The 21,690-nt window shown below is 45.2% G+C and overlaps 1 protein-coding gene and 1 long non-coding RNA gene across 2 annotated transcripts in view; one reads left to right on the top strand and one right to left on the bottom strand.

Annotated features, from left to right (window-relative positions):
- LOC149290483 (uncharacterized) overlaps positions 1–21,690 on the bottom strand; it is a 426,035-nt gene that overhangs the window by 154,502 nt on the left and 249,843 nt on the right. The gene's annotated exons all lie outside the window — the stretch shown is intronic.
- On the top strand, positions 3,623–4,842 carry LOC149290491 (uncharacterized). The gene is made up of 3 exons (XR_016277228.1): positions 3,623–4,189; positions 4,305–4,370; positions 4,492–4,842. It is a non-coding gene; the product is annotated as an uncharacterized LOC149290491 (long non-coding RNA).

Genomic DNA, 21,690 nt, shown 5'->3' with positions numbered 1-21,690 from the left:
GGAGGCATTTAGGGGCAAATTTAGACTGGGGATTGGTTGTTTGGGGTCACATGTACGGAGGCAAGGAGACTATTGGATGGCCGGGTTTTGGGTATTGAAGCCATGGAGGCCATAATGGATGAGGGGTGCTGGAATGCTGGGAAATATATGCAAATTAGCTTTAAATTTTGGACAAAACGAGCTCATAACAGCAAAAGGAGCGGGTTGTGGGCAGCAGGACAAACGGTATAGGATCGACCATATAGAAAGAGATGTCATAGAGCAAGGAACGGCGATACTCGCCATGACACGAAAGACAGTGGAAATGTGTGGGGTCTGGGTTGCTCTTGATGCCAAATTGCTCAGTCGTGGCTCCTGTCATGGGAGCTCGACATGCCGCTGTATGCTGTTATCCTTGTGGGTGACACAGAAAAGAAAGGAGTCGCCTGCAGCGGGCAGAATTCTGGAGCAGCATTAAAGCATCTCATGAGATGCTTTAATGGGCTGCCAGAAGACCGCTGGCCAATATGACCCTGTTCTCATACTGTGTGACCTACAAGGATGACAGTATATTTCGGCCTGCACAAAAAGAGGCGGGGAACTTCCCCGCCTCACATTCTGGTAAAAGAAAAGAAATAGAAAAAAACCCCTTCCCTCCCCAGTGTCCCCTGAAGGTCTCTTCCATTTTGGGAGAAAGGGTGGGGGCCATGTAGAAATGCATGCAAGGCAGAGTTTCACACACTATAGACATCCATGGAGGGTGTGCCGGGGATTGGCAGCATGCTGGCTAATATGCAAATGGATCTGGTTCTTTGAACAGCATGAGCAGCCCAAAGAAGAGTGTTAACTAAGCCAAAATTACATCTGAGGAAGTGGGTTTATGTGTAATGTTGACCATGGTTTTCATTGCTGGCTGGTAAACTTATTTTCAAAGAACTATTCTCCCTCCAGCATTTTACAAAAGGGATCATTTCTGGATTTCAGGAATTATGTTCTTTTTCATCTGTAATCTGTTATGCATTTGAGAAATTATTTCATATTCAGAATTTAACTAATATTAGAATTTGTTTATAGTACTGCACAATTTGCCACTCAAAACTTACCATTGCTGATGGATCATGAAGCAAACATGTATATCAATACTCTCTGCCTGAATATTATTACTATTATTACTGTTAAGCTTTATTTGCAAAGTGCTGAAAGTTTACACAGCAATGTATTTCCATTGCTTTTAATTGGGATGATTTTTATTTTGTAGAACATTTCTACTTGCATGTATAAAACAACATGTATGGCCACTCTACCATGCATTTTGGATTGTTTGAATGAAGACACTTCTTGGTCACAAAGTACATGTAAAGGCTGTCAAACAGAAGCAGTATGATGTGGGCTAACTTTACAGGGGCCTACTGGTAATACGTCATACCTGCATCTACCTTGACTGTTTGGAATGCTAGCTTTTCACAGCTAAGCGAATTTGATATCTGGATTAAGGTTGTTATGTTACCTCTATCTTTATGAAACTATGTACCTTTGATGCTCTTGGCAGTGTGTATTTCCTGTACTTGGTGGCATGGTATTCAAGAAATTATCAATCTGCCAGTCTGAACAGCTATTTTTATATAGAAGTAAAGGACACTACTGTTAAGCATGGCAACAGATGTGAGTTATTAATTACAAACTGCGTTTATTACACTGCGACGCAATACAACAAAACAATCTTCTAAATCTGTAATAACAAACAAATGATTACCCAGAAATTGGGGATTCACACTTGTTAAAAATAAAGTCTGGTTCCCTTGGAACATCATATATGTACCATATGCAACTTTGGATGCCAGTCAAAAAAAGGTTTTATAAAAAAAACAGAAATACCCTTTTAAAAAAAGGACAATCATAACTTCGTTAACATCGATCGATGCATGTTATTTGAAAACAAAATAACAGCCATCTTACGTTAAGAGTACAGTACTGTGTCCAAACTCTAAACTTGTATTCAATAACAATGCAGTAATAAAAACATGTGTGAATACAATTAAGTGTTGGATGTTTTCTGCAGATGCAATTCAATTATATTTTCGATTTTCTTTAATCTGCCATTCATTTTCTGTAGTACTCCCACAATTTTCCGATTGATGTTTTCCTGCGTTTTCAAGGAAGATTGCACTGTACAGACAAAAGATATATACAAAAAGCTTTTAATAAGACAGTTTATTGCAATGTATTCTCTGTTTAACACAATATGTTCATATATTTCTTTTTATTTACTGTCTTGAAAGTAAAGTTTTCGTGATATTCAGTTCTCCGGTATATAGATGTATGTTATTAATATAAACCTTAATCCTTATATGACCACCACTCTCTTTTGAAAAAGACAATGCATATTTATTTAAATTCACCTGACTGTTGAAGTTCAGTTATGTAGCTGGGTACAAGAGTTTGGGGTTCTGGCAAGATGTCTCTTGCCGATGGTCCCGACTGGATTCCACTACAGCAAGGTTCATCTATAGTATCTGCATGTTGATCAATATAAAAAAATCAAAGAGATAACTAGATCAGAAATTGTGCATTGATCATAGTAAGAATACTCTAGGAAAACTGCAGGTTGATAATACAACTAAAAATGTAGGACATCATAATTTCTCCATCTTTTTGCAGTTAGAAAAAAGTAAGAAAACAGAGTGGCAATGCTGTTGTCTAATAATTTTATCCTCCATATGTACACCCATCTATCCCTTCCTATGTTGGAAAAGTATGGCGACCTCAGGGCTGGTAGTCCATTGTAGTGTTTTTTTCTTTTGGAAACTGATAAGGGAAGTAGCCTAATATGATATTGATATAGTGACTGTCTTTAGCAACTGTTCCTTATGGCTACAACACTGGAGGAATTCCATGGCATACTATGCAACAATGAGCCCTTACTTGTAAAGCTACAAACTTACCCGAGGGATTTTTTTCCTGGGAGCCATGGTTCCCCGCCATAAGCCACAGCTCTTTCATTAGGGGGAAAAAGGGTGGTTGTTTTTCTTTGGGGGGTGATGGCCCAAAACTATTTAGACTGGCCAAAAATTTTTCACGCGTCATTTTGAACTTCCTGTACACCTCTTCGGCGGTGCGGTTGTAGCCATGCATTTTTAATTGCTCTGCTACCTCTCTATGCACAGGAAGAATGGGTACAGAACGGGACCTCATGAGCGTCTTTAATTTTCCGCTCCCCCTAACACTTCTCAGGAGCAGATCAATCTCCTTATTGACCCATTTGGATCCCTTCCTACGCGCCATCACTGCTTCCCAATAACTTCGGCCACTCCGAAAAGTCCAGCGGGAAGAGGGATTTGCAACGTCATCACTGTGCAGGGATTCTTGGCGCCAAAACTAGACTTGCGCCCTCTAGTGCTTTTACTGCAGTGCCGGGAGTTTGGGAGTGCAGAGAGCCAGCATCAGCAGCTAAGTGCTAACGCAGAAGTTTATTTCACAGCCTCTATAATTAAATTGCAGACAGTATTATTTTATACTTTCTGTAATTAGGAAAGCCATGGATAGCCATGCAGTGACCGAAAGCAGTGCCTCCGCACAAGCAAGGGGGAGGGTGTGGAGTGCCAATGAAGTTTTGGCCTTATTGGAAATATGGAAAGAACAAAAATTGCAGTCCAAATTAAAAAAGAATTACAGAAATTTGGATAAATTTAAAGTTGTATCTGATGAAATGGCAAAGAGGAACCATGTCAGATCTGCCGAGGAATGCAGATCTAAATCAAAAAAATTGAGATTTGAGTACAGAAAGGTTGTGAAACACAATCAGAGAAGTGGAAGCAACCCTATTACATGTCCCTTTTATAGGGAACTAGAGGAAATCTTTCATGGGGATGTTAGCATCACCCCTAACAGGTTATCCCGAAGTCTTGATTTTGAAAGGGAGGGTGAAACCACAAATGTGAATCAAGAAACCGCATCCACCTCCATGGCTAACACAGGCGAAGGAAGCACCCAAGAAACAACTACCAGACAAGACAGTGATGAAGGCAAGTTGCCCATCTGTAATGCCTGAAGATTTCTGCTATGTGCATGACAACATTATTTTGTTAAAAAGACAAAGGCTTTACTCTTTTTTTCCCCTTGCATTTTTCAGATTCTGATGACACTTGTCTCGATGACACAGTCATTACGATACCTGTCACAATTTTGGAAAGTGGACCTACGCAAATAGCAGGTAGTCATATATAAATTTCTGTCAATTTCTGGATCTCTGTTTTCTTCATAAATATTGTGAACCTGTATATGTGTTCAAAAGAAATAACGTTGGTGTTTAATGCTCCACTTTGAAGGTGCGACTGGAGAACAATTGGGTGACTTGGAAAGACGTGCAGATGATACAAGCGGTACAAGCAATGGTAGGTAGCATCTGCTTTTCTAAGAAAATTCTTTGTCTACAACCCTTTACATGATGCTACCATTAGAAATAAATTTCCTTCCTGTGGGCTTAATCTATTTTCACTAATTTTTAAATTTCAGTACCTAACGATCCAGAGGACGAACCACCCAATGTATTGCTGTCTCCTGGAACAAGACTGCGTTCAAACAGGAACAGGAATCGTCGCGCCAGAAGAGGAGAACATATTGCGCGCACTATAATGCAGAGTGCAAGTCGAGAGGCCCAACTTACCCGGAGAACACAGGAACGGTTCATGGAAATTGTACACGACAGCATGAAAGACTGTAGGAGGACAGAAATGGAACTTGTACATATTATGGAGGAAGATGTAAGGAGAAGTGCACAGGACAGACAGAGAATGTTGCAGTACATGGAGACCATGACTGAACTGTACCGGAGGAAAGTAGATCATGAATGTGCACTTCCAACGGGGCAACATGATACTGTTGCCCAAGGAACAATGCACACATCATTCAGGGCATCTCCGTGTGATATTCCTCCTTCAACACCAGGCCCAGCTGTCTTTACAGATTTCCAGGAGCAACCATCCACATCAGATTTTGGTGGGAAATGTCAAGGGAACAATTCCCCTGAACTCTTTGATGAACTTCCTCCTGCTTATGCTCCTGATGGTTGTCCTGTCACTCCTAGTAGTGAAATTAGAGATGGTGACAACACAGTAGAGAACATCAACAGGGATGTTCAGAATGTTGTTGCAGTCACTGATCCCCCAGAAAATGAAGGCTGCATTGGAACCGTGCAATGTGTGAGCAATGCAGGAACATCTTCCTTGCAAGGCGCAGTTGCACCTGTTCAAAACCAAGATAAACCATGCAGTTCTCGTACTGGGAGGATAATCAAGAAAAAAAAAATATTTTCCCCATAAGGGAAACATATAGGGAAAAGGTTCTGTTTTGAAACCTCAGATATGTTTCAGCATTCTATGTTTACCCTGTTACGTGCCCTTTGTGACCGATAAAGAGGGACTTAAACCATTTCTCCTTGAACCACAGTAAAATTTCATTTTCATGTTAAGGAAAGGTTTTGTATGTCACCATGTATATATGGATATGTTCTCACCTAATGTATATACAGTGTATATAAATGCGTGCTTTGTTGACATAATGGAAAACAAGCCACCAGACGGTTTTTTTCCAAAAGAAAAAGGATATTTAATCGTGTTTTAAAATGTTAAGTTATATTGTTGATAAAATACAGCTGTGTTCTCAGAAATTGGTCTACCGTCCTTAATATACCTAAACATTTCCACAACAATAGCAACATTATTCAGCAATGGTTTCTAGAACAGCCTTCCTTTTGGTTTTCAAGGTAGGAAACATGATGTATTACTATAAATGTAATATAAACAAGCCATTTTTACACCATTGTTTTCCTATATTGCCAAAAAAGGATATTTGAAACATCAATATAGCAATTGTATAACACTTCAAAATAGATTTCCAAAATTTGGGTAAACCATGAAGCTAATCTATAACAATCGGGTATTTATACCCCACAATAATATAAACACCACTAGCAGAACCTGATTGGGGAAAAAAAAGTTAAAAGAAAAAAGAATCTAAACAACCGTGATTCAACATTGCCGTCTGGTAAAGTTATTCACATGTTGTACATGACATGTTGTCAAACACATGTATATCAACATTTGTAGATTGATACAAAGGTAAACCAAGAAGAAACGTTTTGATCAGATCAATGCTGTTGCCATAACTGAGGTGATGTTATGAAACATCAAATAATGTCAGTTTCTGGTGTTAACGACCCAAAATAATGTTAGTTACTGCAGATCTAACAGTTTGACCCTCTTTTTTGTGATTTGTAGAGTGTCCTCTGATGTTATTCGCTAAAGCGGGGAGGACAATTTTCGCAGGTGGCTCTACATCGGGATCAAGCACTTCTCCCCTCGTCTCGCAAATATTGTGCAGTATGGCACATGCTGTGACAACAGAGATGAAATTTTCCTCTTTCACAGTTAGTCTACCAGACAGACACCCCCACCTAGATTTCAATCGCGAAAAAGACCTCTCCACCACGCATCTTGCCTTGCAATGGGCGGTGTTATAAGCAAGTTTGTCAGGTGTTAATTCTCCACGATATGGTGTCATGAGCCATTTCCTGATTGGGTAGGCACCATCCCCTATAATCAGTGGAGGAATGGCTACATCGTGGACATGAAGGGTGGGATTTCCGGGCACAAAACAGCCTTCATCCATCACTTGACAGATAGCGGAATTGGTAAATATGTGGCTGTCATGTGATCTCCCACAATTCCCTACTTCAATGTCAATAAACCTCCCACTGTGATCTGTAGTTGCTTGCAGAACAATTGAAAATCCCTGCTTGCGGTTGATGTATTCCTCTCTGCGTCCCAGCGGTGGGCAAACAGAAATATGAGTGCCATCAATAGCTCCTATGCAGTGTGGGAATCCGAGTCTCTGAAATCCATCCATAATCTGAAAAAAGGCAAAGGTATAATAAATTTGGGATATCAAAAAAGTGGGTTAACATATTTCATATCTGATGATGCATTATTATTATTTGGTATATGAAACTGGGATCAAAGAGACAAAAGCATAAAAAGGACAATAGAAATTATTATGGTTTATATATATACCTAGAACACACTGAAGGGGAATCCAGATGTTACTTGTTCACATATCAACTCTTACAAATATATCAAGATACATTTTTTCAGAATTGCAAACCACAACAGCACAGCTGGATAAGAGAGAAGCCAGCAGCAGAGATGCACCTCCGAAGTGCATGCTCCAAGCCCAGGACCACCCCCCAGCACAGCTGGATAAGAGAGAAGCCAGCAGCAGAGATGCACCTCCGAAGTGCATGCTCCAAGCCCAGGACCACCCCCCAGCACAGCTGGATAAGAGAGAGGGCAGCAGCAGAGATGCACCTCCGAAGTGCATGCTCCAAGCCCAGGACCACCCCCCAGCACAGCTGGATAAGAGAGAGGCCAGCAGCAGAGATGCACCTCCGAAGTGCATGCTTCAAGCCCAGGACCACCCCCCAGCACAGCTGGATAAGAGAGAAGCCAGCAGCAGAGATGCACCTTTTAAATCCATGCCCCAAGCCCAGGATCATTAACCCACCCCCATAATTGCAAAGGTAATTGAAAGCCTTTCTTTTTTTCCCAAACAAGGAAAAGGCAGGATGTAAACATATCTTAATGGTATTACATAAGCAAAACCTATCTATCTTTAGATATGCATTAATGCATTTGCACCCAGAAGTCTTAGGTTTAAAAGTAATATTGATACACACCGTGTGGTAGTTTCCAAGCTGGATAGTTTTCCTCAGCAGCAGCTTCTCCATGGCAAGGCACACCTCGATGGCGATTTCTGCAGCTGTGGATGCTCCAACCTCGAAACGGGAAGCCACCTTCCTATACATCAGAGGGCTTGAGAGCCACCAAATAGTCAGGGCCACTCTCTTCTCCACCGGGATGGGACTCCGGAATCTAGACTCCCCACGCTCCAGCTCTGGTCTCAAGATGCTGGCCAGATCAAAAAGGGTTTCTTTAGACATGCGGAAGTTAGAAACCCACATGTCGTTATCCCATCTCTGGAGGACTTCGTCACTCCACCAGTTGGTCCGCTCCCGGGGTTGCTGCCACCAACGTGGGATGCGAGGCCAGGTCGCCATCCATGCCAGACAACTGGATATATCAAGATTGCCGCTGGCAGCCATGACTGCAATCTTACTCAGAGCAGCCCTCCGGCGCGAAATGAGGACCAGTGATTGAGCAATGCGACTCATTCTTCTCCTTCTTCGCTCTTCTTCTTTCTCTACCATGCTCACAAGATCAAACCATGCTTTCTCCGACGCCATCTTTACACCCCACAAGGAAGTCACCGGACGACTTCCGGTTAAAAACAACCACCGAGTGGCGACGTCATTGGTACACCGCCCCCAAGATCTAATACGCATGCGCTATAGCAAACCGTTCTGAGAACGGTTTCAAGAAAAAGGAATCGCAGTGCGGTAAACTGCCGTTCTGATCACGTTCTCATCACGTTTTGATTGCTAATGCGGTAATATCCGTTCCAGGAACGGTCTCATCACGTGATGATATGGAACGTTCTCAGAACGCAGTGCGATAATCTCCAGAGTCAGAGCCCTCTTCCTTCAGGTTCCAGCCTTCACTTTGCAAAGAGATTCAACACCAGAGCTAGTCTTCTTTTTCCTGAACAGAAGCAAATTTATATTCACACGTACGCACACACACACGCACACACCCTCCCTTTAATCCCCCCTCTGAAATCTCATGGTCCCATGGAGACTCCCAAGGGGGGAAAGGAGGCCTGGTAGCCCTAGGAGCCTTACTACCTTTTTGGGGAGTAAAGAGGAGGAGAAGGAGGCCTTCTTTGCTTCCAGCCCCCAAGGCTAGCTCCCTAAAGAAGACCCTCCTGCCCCCATCATTGACTCCAAAATGGGAGCTGTTTGCCCTCAGTCATCATTCTCACATAGGAACCAAATTTGGGGGTCCCCCATTGAGGCCCCTACCTTACCTTCCTGCCAAGGAAATCCAGAAGGAGCCCTTTTTCCTAACCAGCCAAAGGTCAAACCCACCAGCCTTCTAGAACCCTATTCAGGCTCCAAGCCAACTGCCAGCCTCTCCCAGAATTCCACACTCTCCCTTCCTCCCAGCAGAGGAGACCGGGAGACGGAGCAATGGGTGCTAACTCCAGGAGAAGAGATCCCCCTCAAAATTTCCCCCTTTCCCTACATCTGGAGAATGAGACTATCAAGCATACAATGATAAGATGGGCACAAGATATAGGGAGTCCCATACTATTGGAGGATTGGGAAAACTCCTGGAGAGTAACTAAAAATTTACTGCTTGTCAAAACTACAAGGAGAATTATGTAAAGATGTTTTATAGGTGTGTAATGACTGGGCTCTCCAGTCATTTGGGGGACTTCTACTGAACCACAAGGGTTAATCTATTCTAGGGGGAGGTACATGCTAATGAGAGCTGACATCACATGCTAATGAGCTGTGACATCATAGCTGATGCAAGGTCTAACTGACCAATCAGAGAGTAGGACCGCGAGATTCAAGAACTTTCTAGGGGAAATCTTTAAAAGGCCCTTTGCAGCCATGTGGTTCTTTGTCTCTCCCTCTCTCCTCTTGGGGGGAAACCATGCTTTCCTTTGTTCTCCATCTTTGTGTTTGTTTGGGGAAACCAGCGGTGTGCTTGCACGGAAGCAGGCAACAGCGATGCCAGTGGAGCTAGGCCATGAGGGCCAGCTCCTTGTATCTGAAAACTCAACACAGACTACAAATCCCATCACTGCGTGAGTAGTTAGGAAAATGTGTTAGATAGCGTGTCTAGGCTTTTATTATGTTTCATCCAAATAGCTTGCCTGAAATGAATACTTTGTAAATATGCTTTCTGTACCTGCAAGGCAAGGAGGCTTTGCATGAATGATATCTTCCTATCCTATTCTATTTCTTTAAAATAAATATCTTTCTTTAAAAGTACCTGTTGTCAATCTCTGCTCCCGGACACATGCCTTTTAGCTCGGTTGCTGATTACTGATTGCTTAAACTAGATCTCTCTCCCTAGCAAGTCCCAGTGTATGCTTAGGGAAAACGTAGTTCATTGAGATTCACTGGGTGGTGGCAGCACAGACTACAGGATCTCAAGAGGTCCCATTCAACCCAGCAGGGAGTGTGAAGGGAGACCTAGCAGATCCTAGAATCCCAGGGATCACTACAATCACAATGGGCCAGTCTCATTCGTTCAGGTAAGGAGGACCAGCCTGAAGTCACAATGGGCCCGTCTTAATCTCTAAGGCAACAAGAATCAGCCTGAGGTCACAATGAGCCATTCCCAGCCTTTCAGGAAAGAAGCATCAGCCTGAAGTCACAATAGTCCTATCTCCATCCATCAGGAAAGGAGATAGTCCTGAAGTCACACAGTGCCAGGCTCAATCTCTCAGGCAATGAGCGTCAGCCTGAGGTCGTAAAGGACCAGCATCAATCCTCCAGGTCTGGAGTGACAATAGTCCCATCTCATTCCTGCAGGAAAGGAGCACCAGCCTTAAGTCACAATAGTCCCATCTCAATCTATCAGGCAAGCAGCATCAAACTGAAGTTACAATGGGCTAGTATCAATCCTTCAGGTAAGGAGCAGCAGACTGAGGTCACAATGGGACAGTCTCAATCTCTCAGGCAAGCGGCATCAGCCTGAAGTTGCAAACTGTGAGATCTAGAGTCAATCCTGTGCTCAAAAAAATCAAACTCATTTGAAACAAAAGAAGCTTTATTGATGAATCCAGGCAGAAACATCCATTAACACCTTTTTGCAAAGTCTGAAGTCCAAAGGAACTTGCTCAACCCCTCCCTAAGCCAGCCCCCAATTCCCAAGCTAAAGCAACACAAGCAGAGGTTGCATAGATACCAAGGTTGCCTATACTTCCCTTTCCTTCTCCCAGACAGCTTCACCTTGAAGAACGGTGTTCCCAAGCCAGCTTCACTCCTCCTTGATAAACAGTCCAGCTGCAACCTCATCCCCTCTCCAAACACCCTCCTTCATCTAAAAGCCACTCCAACTGTCCTTCTATAATTTTCCATTATGTGCTTTCTATAACCAGTTACTACTATAACTACAACTATAACTGTAAGAAGGACCCCTAATCTGGGAATGGAGTTATGTCAACCAGTTCTGGATGGGTCACACTTCCCCTGAAAGACTCTGTCCGCAGTTTGGGAGTCTCCTGGATTCATCACTTCATCTGACGGCTCAGATGGATGCAAAGGTCAGGAGCAGTTGTTATCAGCTTTGGCTGATAGGCCAATTGCGCTGCTTCCTGGAGCAGGGAGACCTTGAAACAGTAGTACATGCGCTGGTCACCTCAGCTTGACTTCTGTAACGCACTCTGCATGGGGCTACCCTTGTGCCAAGTTCAGAGACTTCAGTTGGAACAGAATATGGCAGCCAGGTTGGTTACGGGCACTTCTAGAACTGCCCACATTACACTGGTTCTTAAATCCCTCCACTGGCTGCCCATTAGTTTGCGGGCAAGATACAAGGTGTTGGTTTTAACCTTTAAAGCCCTACTTGGCTTGGGTCCTGACTACTTGAGAGAGTGCCTCCTCCCATACAATCCACCCACAGACTCAGGTCCTCTGGGAAGAACCTGCTGCAACTCAAGAAGACCAGACTTTCAGCAGTGACCCAGAGGTCCTTCTCATCAGCCGCTCCCAGGCTCTGGAATGACCTCCGGATGAGGTCCCTCATAGTTCCACCTTGGAAGCCTTTAGGAAAGATCCCTTCAGGCAGGCCTCTCCAGACTGGATTAGATCTATTGAGTTGTTTCTGACTCCCCATGACACTTATCCTTGCCATTGTTACTGTTATGGAAATTATTATTGATGGCGGGATACAAACGGGCAGGGGAAGACATCTTGGAGGTGTATTCTGCTGAATACGGAGCCTCCAGACCACCCACCCTGGGGGCGTGGCTCAGGAGATGGGGCTTCCACATGGGGGGCAGTGAAGACGCCTCACCTGGGTCCGTTTCTGACCCGCAGTTTCCAAACCGCCGCCTCGGAGGACGCTGCAAAGAGAGAGGCAGCTTCCTCACGGGCGGCCAAAAACGGAGCTTTTTTTTTCCTTTGCCGGCTGGCGGATGCGCAGCTGCGCAGCTGCAGCGCTAAGCAGCTGCGGCAGAAAGCCTATGGGCACATTTAAAGTGCCCAAGCCCCTTTAAAACTTTTTCCCCCGCTCTGCCCAAGAACAATGGTGGTCTCCTGCCAGCTGGTGATCAGCTGGTGTTGGCATCCTTGCCCGCTTGCACTTTGCCAGTGTCACCAGCATCATGGATGCCTCCTCTCCTTTGGTCCCCGCGCTCCTGCTGAATCTGCAATGCACAGCCACAGCTGTCGCCGCTGCCACAGCTGTCCCCCTGCCATCCCCCATCACCTCCCTTGTACATATGTAAATATTTAAAGTTTTAGGGGTTTTTATTGTTAGGTGAAAATGGCACAGGAATGTGTGTAGGGGCTCACTTTAAAGTCCAAACTTTCCAAGCAGCGCATGCGTACATGTTGCTCTAGGGTTAGGGTTAGGGTTAGGGTTAGGGTTACGAGTCTTAAAATGCGCTGCAGCTGTGCTGCAGCTTCCACACCTGCATGGCAGCTGACGCTGCAATTAAAGCCTGACTGCAAACGGCGCATGTTCCAGGACCCCGACTCATTATGCGACGCAGCAGACACGGAGCTTTTAAATGGGCAACTTAAATTAGCGGCGTAGCAATTCTGGCGTACTGGTGCAGCAGCTTACAGACAGAGCTGCGCAGCTGCGCATCAAATGGAAAAGAAGCGGAGAAAAGCAGCACCTTTTTAATGCCGCCTCTTCCCGCTTGGGGCGTGCGGGGGGCGTGTTCATGGCGGCATTCAGGTAAGGGCCGTCTGAAGGCTCTACCTTCATGACGTCATGAATACACCCCTTTTTGCCCGTCTGTATCCCGCCGATGTATCGTTCCTGCCCTCCCCTCTCGCCTTCAGAAAATGACCCATTTCTTGCTCGAAAAAACTTTTTTACTGTATTGTGTTTTGGATGTTTTACATTTTCTTACTGTTTATTAGCTTTTTAAGGGTTGATTAATGTTCTTATAATTGGGAGAAGGGTTGGGGTTTTTTGAATTTTAATTGTAGTTCTGAAATTGTATGTTATTTTATTACTGTAATCCACTTTGATTCCTTTGAGAAAAGGTGGAATATAACAAAATAATAATAATAATAATAACATCCCTTCAAGGGGCTCTAATGCCTTTCACTATGCTCCCAAAACGTGAGGGGGATGTTTCTGGGGCTGTGGGTCTCTCTCTTGGTCCTCCTGTGCAGGGTTGTTGTGAAGGAAAAGGTAAGTATGTGAGGGAGGCTGCCCAATCGGATCCTGTGGGCCTCTAAGCCTAGTTCCCAATTTGCCAGGGGATTGCCAGAGCTTTGAGGCCCCTCTGTCTCCCTCCTCTTGGCTTTGGCCTAGATTTTGGCTCTTCTCTCCCCCCCAGAGACCCCTCCCCCCAAAAGTGTTGTTTCCAATGCTATTGAACCCTATTCTGAGTGATGCTTTCTATTTGGCACAAAACTCTTCCCCAAATGAGGCATCAGAAGGGAGGGTCTCTCATTTGGCCCACTTTCCAGGAGGGAGGGGGCTCCTCAAAGTCCTTTTTACCTTTGTATCCCCCTCCCCTCCATGGCCATGCCTCTCTCCAATGGTCCCCCCTGCCCTCTTTTCTCATAATAACCCCCCAAGTACCTGGGCCCCAAGGTATCCCCCGAGGAGGGGGCAGGGAAGGAAAAAGGGAGAGAAGGCCTGGCAGTACCCCTGCCTTTCTTTTGGCTAAGATGAGGGGCTTCTTTCCTTCTTATAACCTCCCAAGGCCCCCCCAGAAGACCTTTCAGCCATTCCTCTGAATGAATAAGGGCTCTCCCCACTTCCCTTCCTCCCTCAGCAAAGACTGTAAGGGCAGCCATGGCTTCAGGGGCTGAGGCTGTGCATAGACAGATGCCCCCAAAGGCCCCTCCTCAGCATGTGCAGGGATTGCCAGGGCCTAGATGCTGCTGCTGATTCCGCTGGCAGACTTTGCAGAAAAGGAAGGTATGTGCCGGGGGTTAAGCGGTCTCCCCTTCCTTCCCTCCTTTCTTCCTTTGAGGAGATCGCAATGAAACCTTGGGTTTCATTGCGATCTCCTCAAAGGAGTCTCCTAGACTCAGGAGGGAAAGGTAGGAAAGGAAGGATCTAATTTGGAAATATAGCTGTCCCTATTGGTGTGTGTGTGTGTATGTGTTTGTCTCTGCTGTTGTTATGGCTGGGAATACAGCTGAAGACTGAGGAGAGAAGAAAGGGTCAGTTTTGGGCAAATTCAGAACTTCTGTGCATCAAAAAGTCCATTGTGTTGAAATAGCAAAGAACTTTATTGAGAACACATAGAAATTCAGTTTTTAAGCCAGAACTGCCCACTCCAACCCAAACAATACATTAAAACCCCAAAACATAAAACTCCACCCAATCCTAGCCCCCACCTTCAATTCCCACAGTCTATGCCCCACAGGTAACAAGGCCCCCTTTGCCATTCCCAGAATCTAGTCCCCTTTCTGTTAATACCGGCCTCCAACTTTTTTCAGCCAACATCCCACACACTGCATAAGCTATCACTCCCAAAACTAACAAAAGCCAGCTGCAAAAAATCCCAGCCCCCCAGCTACCTAACCTATACCACGACCCACAATCCCCAGCCAAATTTACAACCCAAAGAAATTATCTATTCTATTAGTAATGAAAACCTAAACTTCACAGAATACAACCTTAAAACATAAACAGACATATGGAGAGACAAACATCAGTGGGAAAATCACAAGGGCCTGTTCTTAGCATCACTGGATTGCAAATATATTTTTTGTATTCCTTATTGAAAAAAATAATATTGGTTCATTACTGGGACTTGTGTGGCTTCTCTCCTGTGTGGACTCTCTGATGTCTCACTAGGTCTGACTTCTGAGAAAAACATTTCCCACAATGCTGACATTTGTATGGCTTCTCTCCTGTGTGGATTCTGTGGTGTTTTACTAGGTCTGACTTCGAAGAAAAACATTTCCCACAATGCTGGCATTTGTATGGCTTCTCTCCTGTGTGGACTCTCTGATGTGTCACTAGGTTTGACTTCCGAGAAAAACATTTCCCACAATGCTGGCATTTGTATGGCTTCACTCCTGTGTGGACTCTCTGATGTGTCACTAGGTCTGACTTCCAAGAAAAACTTTTCCCACAATGCTGGCATTTGTATGGCTTCTCTCCTGTGTGGATTCTGTGGTGTTTTACTAGGTCTGACTTCGAAGAAAAACATTTCCCACAATGCTGGCATTTGTATGGCTTCTCTCCTGTGTGGACTCTCTGATGTGTCACTAGGTTTGACTTCCGAGAAAAACATTTCCCACAATGCTGGCATTTGTATGGCTTCACTCCTGTGTGGACTCTCTGATGTGTCACTAGGTCTGACTTCCAAGAAAAACTTTTCCCACAATGCTGGCATTTGAATGGCTTCTCTCCTGTGTGGACTCTCTGATGTATCACTAGATTTGATTTCAACGAAAAACATTTCCCACAATGCAGGCATTTTTGTGGCTTCTCTCCTGTGTGGACTCTCTGATGCATTAAAAGGACTGACTTGTAAGCAAAATGTTTCCTACAATGCTGGCATTTATGTGATTTCTTTCCTGTGTGGACTCTCTCATGACTCAAATGTTTTTCTGTAAAGAAGGACAATGACAGATGAGACTGAAAATCAGACTTAAGAGAGGAGGGATGTTACCACATGATTTAGCCCTCCTTATTAGAGATTAAATTAAGAAAGTTTCTTTGAGTAACCCAAGCATGACCCTGCTGATAATGCCCCTAAATCTATAGAACGATCGTATCTTTACTTATAGGAGCTAGCAAAGAATGGGGACTGCCTTGAGGGAACCAGTGGAAGCAGGTGGCATCATATGCTGTGAGATGGCCATAGAGTCCTGAGTCAGAGCCCAAGGCATGATGCAACGTAACTGCAGAGGTCCCTTCATGCTGTTTGGCACCAGGAGATGACTCACAACCAATACGCTATATGGCTCATATGTGGATTGGTGTAGATTGGATTGGAGTTGTGTGTACAAGAGATGGTGAAGTTTATGGAAGTCAGAGAGGAGATCATGCAAATATTTGTATTATTTTGCAACTCATGATAGAGAACCTCCAATGATTTCGATGAAATCAACTGTGTCTGTGACTTATTTTTAAGTGTGGAAAGTGGTCAGTGCATTGCCAATATCTATATCTGGATACTTGTTTCCATACTCTGCTATGTTATTGTTGAGCTGCATCTGGGAGCGTCACCCTCAGATTGTGCTATATATTGACTTTTCAACGCGATTAGAATTCAGAGCCAAGAAAGACCTGAGAGCCAGTGTGCTAACCCTTTTTGTCTGAGATATTAGCACCAAGCACCCATTGCATTCAATTTGGTTTCAGACAATTCTTCCCCCCAGGAAACATTCTAAAGTGATTTAAACCGTTTTGAACACTCAGTTTCTGCCTCCAAGCAACAATTACAGTATAAATATCTGCCCTGACTGGCTGTTCTTTGACGTCAGTCCAATTACAGACAGACAGTCTGTGGGTTTACATGGCTAAGCACCTCAATGCAGTCGCCAACCCCATTTGTCACAGGAGCTCCTGACTTCTCTTCCAATTTCAAACCCTCAGCAATTGGAATCAAGATCCGCCTAGGTAAAGTATTACCATTATCAAAGTCTTACATCTCTTGACCACTCCCAATTGTTATCTAGTTCTTGTACATGTATGTGAAAGCTTAGGTGTGTGTGTGTGTGTGTATGTGTGTGTGTATTTTGCTTTTCCCGTAAATAAACCAGAAAACCTATTTTAAATGCCTTTGGAATTCTGTGTGCTTCCGGGCCTGGCACAGTTGGGCTGAATCCCGAGGTCACTCTTGCCCCTAACCATTCTATAGCTCTCTTTTCAGCTAAGTACCAAACTCCCCTAAAAGCATCGCATCTGTGGGTGTCCTTCCAAAACTCCAGCATTTTGGGTAACAAAGGGCCTCTGGAATCAACCATGGAGCTAAGCAAGCTCAGGATGGAAAAGAAACATTAGAGAAAAAGCAGGTTTTGTGTCCCCCTGTCTTCCCTTCATAGATATTACTCATAACTGATCATAGAATCATAGAATTGTAGAGTTGGAAGAGACCACAAGGGCCATTCAGTCCAACCCCCTGCCATGCAGAAACTCTCAATCAAAGCATCCCCGAAAGATGGTGATCCAGTCTCTGTTTAAAGACCTCCAAGGAGGGAGACTTCACTACACTCCGAGGAAAGAATGTGTTCCACTATCAAACAGCCCTTACTGTCAGGAAGTTGCTTTGATTCGATAATTCTAAAGTGGAACAAAGCACTCTGATAGTGAATGATGAAAGGGCCCTCGGTCTTCACAGGAAGGTCAATGGATTCAGGTTCCTTACCCACAAAGGCCACATTCTCATAATTCTCCATCATCACAGAACTGTATGTAAGTTTCTGCTTCTTTGTCAACAGTTTCCATTCCTCCTCGGTGAAATATACTGCTACATCCGCAAAGGTCACCTGCAATAGAAAATAGCCTTATCCAGAGAGTAAGTAAGCAAAAGGGGAGGAAAGCACATGGTGCATCGCAAATATTATTTCAACACGTTCAGAAATCAGTCCAGGAAATACACTTTAAATTCTCCAAGAAAGCAAAAAGCTACAGGCTTTGAGATCCAGTTTGTCTCGAATCCTTTCAATATAATATACAATATAATAAACAATATAATGTAGACCATTTCTGAGATATTACTGATTCATTGGGATACTGATTACCCCAACATATAAAGTACATTTAGTCACCAAGGAATTATAGTGAATTTAGCCATCTCTCTCCTAATTTCAAAAACAGTTCTGGGGAGTACTCTGGGCTTGAGGGCCACTGGGCCCATCCCCAATTTAGGTTCAGAGAAAGTCTTCCATATCCCTCAGCATTTCACAGATGGGGAAAGCAAGACACATGTGGACAAGCAACACCAGAAGGGGGTCAAGATGGCCAAAGTTGTTAATGATGAAGATTGCACAAGCGAGGAAGGGCACAGCAGTTTGCATTTGCTTCCAACTCCTGGCAAGACCCTGCCCCTTTCTCTCCTCCCCTCTCCCTCTTTTGAGTTGATGCGCTGCACATGTTTTTTGAACTTGGAATACATTTTTCAGTAACTGAAGTGAACTAAGGAGAAGAGGGAAAGTGGGAGCAGGAGAGAGAAATGGGTCATTTTCAAAGCCCCTGAAAAAATGAGGTGACAGAGGATTAAGCAGGACTCCCTCTGCCAAACTGGGACAGTTGTTCTCCGCTTGCTTTCATGAGCCGGCCCAGCAGTGACCCAGATGAAACTAATAGTCAGGATGGCAATTTACCAAAGAGTTGTTGCACCTCGGCAGCCTCTTCTTCTTGGAGCTCAACTCCCTCCGCTTGGCCTCTGTGTCAGCCATTAGGTAGGCAGGGGGTTCCTGGTGGGCCTGCGCTTTGGTCACTTCCAGCAAAAGATACCGCAAAGCAGTGTACAGGGGGGCCAAGATGAAGTTCTGAGAAAAGAGACCAGGGTTAGGCTTGGTTTGGAAAGAAACCCTGCAGCACTCAAAGTCACTAAGATCGGCATCCTGTTGGTGACATATGCATGTGACATATGCCTCCTTTGGGACAATTGAGAGGTGGGCATCCCTTCCTCCCTCTGCACCAAAGCCCTTTGGACCTAGCATAGACTCACAGCAGCTCCCCTACACAACAGTTACTCCATACCTTGTTAGATTAGCTGGGGATCAGGGGATGGGAAATTGGAAAAGGCCCTGGTTATGTCCCCATAGCTAGATGTGAAATGAGGGCATCATCTGCTGAAACCTGCAAAGGTCCCCAGTGACCCTCAGAAGAAAATGTCTTTGTTTTGCTTCTGGCTACAGAAACACAGCTGGATGCATCTCCAATACCTTACACCAAACACTCTCACCAGGCATGGAATGGTCATGTGTTATGGCTTCCACAACTCGATGGTAATACCTGGGTCAGTGAATGGCCAGTTGTAGCCTATTCCACCTGGAGCAACACTGGAGCATAGAGGGTTCTGCTGGGTCAGGCTGTCTAGCCTGATGGCCCCTCATTCTCCCAGTGGCCAAACCAGTTGCCGTCCATCCCCCAGGGAGGCCCCCAGTCAGGCAGGGCAGGAAAGGATCTCTCTCTTCTCTGGTTGCCCCCCTTCCATGGGATCCAGCCCTCCTCCCCAATTCCCATGGCAGCCTTCTGCATGCAGAGAAGTCACAATTTTGAGAGTGTCTTTGCCCACATAGAGATTGCCCATTTTCCACACTATTGCCTGGCCATGTTGGCTTGGGAATGTCCTGTTCTTGCCACACAGAATCATAGAATCGTAGAGTTGGAAGAGACCCCAAGGGCCATCCAGTCCAACCCCATTCTGCCATGCAGGAACTCTCAATCAAAGCATCCCCAACAGATGGCTATCCAGGCTCTGCTTGAAGACCAAGGAAGGAGATTTGACTACACTCCAAGGAAGGAGTCTGTTTCAATGTTGAACAGCCCTTACTGTCTGGAAGTTTCTCCTAATGTTGAGGTGGAATCTCTTTTCCTGGAGCTTGCATCCATTGTTCCGGTTTCTAGTCTCTGGAGCAGCAGAAAACAAGCTTGCTCCCTCCTTTATATGACATCCCTTCAAAAATTTAAACAGATCTATCATATCACCTCTTAACTTTCTCTTCTCCAGGCTAAACATCCCCACCTCCCTAAGCCATTCTTCATAAGGCATGGTTTCCAGACCCTTCACCATTTTAATTGCCCTCTATGATTATATGATTTATATCCCAGGTGGAGAAATTCTGGCCCCTGGGCTGGATAAGACCTGTATTACTTTATGGATCTGATCCACAACCTCCCCTCATTTCGCCCCCTTTTTCATTTAGACACTGGTGAAAATAATCATTTCATTTTTCCAAATGAGACAAATCTCTGAGTTTAACTGCTGTGTTAATAATAATAATAATAATAATAATAAATAAAATAATAAATGGTTTATTTATATACCGCCCTTCCAAAGATCAGGGCGGTTCACAAGAGATAAAAATTACATAAAAGTTTCAAATATACAATGTTAAAAATACAATCAGCGCAAAAAGAAAAACAATAACAAATATCAAATGCCCCTAGGTTAGGTACCCATTGCCTGTGCGGTCATATGGCGGGGGGGGGGGGGCTTATAAGGACTAGTCGGGGAATGCGATGCCAAACAGGTGGGTCTTCAACTCCCGCTTGAATTGGGCCAGGGAGGTGACTGAGCGGAGCTCTAAGGGCAGCGTGTTCCAAAGGGCCGGGGCGGCGATGGAGAAAGACCTCCTAGAAGTGGAGGATAACCTCGCCCCGGGAACCCTAAGGAGTTGCTGCCCAGATGTTCTGAGGGTGCGAGGCGGAATGTATGGGGAGAGGCGGTCCTTCAGGTAGCCTGGGCCCAAGCCATTTAGGACTTTATAGGTCATTACCAGCACCTTGTATTGCGCCCGGAAGCAAATGGGCAGCCAATGGAGGTTTTTTAGAACCGGTGTTATATGGCTGGCCCTGGACGTGCCAGTGACCAGCCTTGCAGCCATGTTCTGCACCAGTTGAAGCTTCCGGGTTAGGTACAAGGGCTGTCCCATGTAGAGTCCATTGCAGAAATCCAATCTCGAGGTTACCAGGGCATGTACCACAGTTTCAAGGTCCCTCTGGGTCAGGTATGGGCGCAGCTGGCGAAGCAGCCGAAGCTGATGACAGGTGCTCTTGACCGTCGCATTCACCTGAGCAGTCAGGTGAAGGGACGAGTCAAGAAGCACCCCCAGACTGCGCACGGAGTCCTTCACAGGGAGCGTGACCCCGTTCAGGACAGGTGGAACCACCGCCATTCCTGGACCAGGGGAACCTATCACGAGTACCTCCGTTTTCTCTGGATTCAGCTTTAGTCGGTTTTCCCTCATCCAGCCCATTACTGACTCCAAACAGGCCACGAGAGGAGAGACGCCATCCTCGGTCACTGCATCAGTCGGAGACATAGAGAAAATGATCTGGGTGTCATCAGCGTACTGATAACCCCGCGCCCCATGTCTCCGGATGATCTCTCCCAGCGGTTTCATGTAAATGTTAAATAGCATGGGAGACAGAATGGCCCCTTGAGGGACCCCAGTTTTAAGGGGCCTCTCATCGGAGCACACGTCTCCCAGCTGCACCATCTGGGACCTCCCGGAGAGGTAGGACCGGAACCACTGGAGCGCAGTGCCCCCGATCCCCACCTCTGCCAGGCGTCCCAGAAGGATACCATGGTCTATGGTATCGAAAGCCGCAGAGATGTCCAAGAGCACCAACAGGGACACGCTTCCCCTGTCGATGCCCAGACGGAGATCATCGACCAAGGCGACCATGGCCGTCTCAACCCCATGACCTGCCCGAAAGCCAGTTTGAAATGGGTCCAGATAATCCGTTTCATCCAAGACCCCCTGAAGCTGGATTGCAACCGCCCTCTCGATCACCTTCCCTAAAAATGGCAGCAGTGAAACAGGCCGATAATTATTATACACCAGGGGGTCGAGGGAGGGCTTTTTTAACAAAGGTTTTACCACGGCCAATTTGAGAACAGATGGAAATTGCC

Source organism: Sceloporus occidentalis, unplaced genomic scaffold (assembly GCF_023333645.1).
Source record: "Sceloporus occidentalis isolate IW3139 unplaced genomic scaffold, rSceOcc1.0.p SCAF_39, whole genome shotgun sequence".
In the NCBI taxonomy this organism is placed as follows: Eukaryota; Metazoa; Chordata; class Lepidosauria; order Squamata; family Phrynosomatidae; genus Sceloporus; species Sceloporus occidentalis.
The sequence above is the reverse complement of the archived record's forward strand: the minus strand, read 5'-3'. Positions and strand labels throughout refer to the sequence as shown.